The sequence below is a fragment of the Bombus impatiens genome, unplaced genomic scaffold, assembly GCF_000188095.3.
Source record: "Bombus impatiens unplaced genomic scaffold, BIMP_2.2 scf_0073, whole genome shotgun sequence".
In the NCBI taxonomy this organism is placed as follows: Eukaryota; Metazoa; Arthropoda; class Insecta; order Hymenoptera; family Apidae; genus Bombus; species Bombus impatiens.
The window spans coordinates 2,671-4,222 of record NT_176492.1 but is presented as its reverse complement, the minus strand read 5'-3'; the positions used below and the strand labels follow the sequence as shown (position 1 = coordinate 4,222).

Genomic DNA, 1,552 nt, shown 5'->3' with positions numbered 1-1,552 from the left:
ACGGAAGCGTACCCCCAGCGGACCACCACCCCGTGGGGGATGGCATTATAAATAAGCGAAGCAACATAGAGCAGCGTTCATTATAATTTACGTACCATATTGTGCTCATTATTTTTGTCCATTCTTTACGGTCCATTATAATTTGTTCATTATAATTCGTCCATTATAATTTGTGCATTATTAGCGTTCATTCTTTACGGCCCATTATAATTTGTTACTACGTGCGTTATTGCGCTCATCATTGCGTTTAGAAATTTTTATAGTATTTTGCGTTTCGGGGTCTTTAGTTTTCGGTCAGGAAAAGAGAGTCGCGACTAAGTAAAAGAAAGATTTTATCTTTGAAATCCTCATTTCATCGCTTAGACAGAAACGCGCATTGGAATTGCGGTATTAATCCAGTTAATAAATTGTTCAGTCTGTATCGAAATAGATAAATAAAGTAAAAGTTGATAATAAACTATATTCGAGTTCAAGTAATAAACCCAACAAAAACTTCGACGACCACCGGAGCAGCTGAGGTAATGGCACCAGACAGTACCTACTCCTCAAGGTAAGAAAATTAATTTTGAAAATTTCCTTCTTCTCTGATAATTTCGTTGCACTCGAGAATCGAACTAGAACTATCTATCATCGATCTCGTTTTATTTCCGTGAACGGTTTGAAGATAAGATCATTGTTTTAAACTTTAAACAAAGGGGTTGTCCGCTGTGCTGGCTTGTGCAAACGGTGTTTTCAGCTACTGCAACACCCACTGATCTTCGCATTCCTCCTCCCACTGTTGGCAAAATATTGCCCGTCTTTGAGCAAGGCTTGCGAAATCACACGAACCCCACACAGAGAGGATCGTTGGAATCATCCACGATTATTAAACTCGAAGGGCAAGAAAATCGTGGCAATAGAAACCATCGTAGTAAATGAACTGAGCTTTGGTTCTAACGACAAACTACTATAGCGAAATTAAAAGAGAAGAAGAAGGCAAACGTAGGAATAAATTTATATCAAACAACGAAAATTCACATTCTTATCCAATCCATCAACGCGAAAATTCTTGTTCTACCTCCTCTAACTAACTAATATACACATATACATATACATATATATATATATATATATATATATATATATATATATATATATATATATATATATATATATATATATATATATATATATATATATATATATATATATATATATATATATATATATATATATATATATATATATATATATATATATATATATATATATATATATATATATATATATATATATATATATATATATATATATATATATATATATATATATATATATATATATATATATATATATATATATATATATATATATATATATATATATATATATATATATATATATATATATATATATATATATATATATATATATATATATATATATATATATATATATATATATATATATATATATATATATATATATATATATATATATATATATATATATATATATATATATATATATATATATATATATATATATATATATATATATATATATATATATA

General features: G+C 26.7%; 1 long non-coding RNA gene across 1 annotated transcript in view; it reads left to right on the top strand.

Moving 5' to 3' along the window:
• The first annotated feature begins 216 nt into the window (after positions 1 to 216).
• LOC117152578 overlaps positions 217 to 1,552 on the top strand; it is a 1,749-nt gene continuing 413 nt past the window's right edge. The window contains exon 1 of the long non-coding RNA XR_004462974.1: positions 217 to 518. This is a non-coding gene — a long non-coding RNA (uncharacterized LOC117152578). The remainder of the gene's footprint in view (positions 519 to 1,552) is intronic.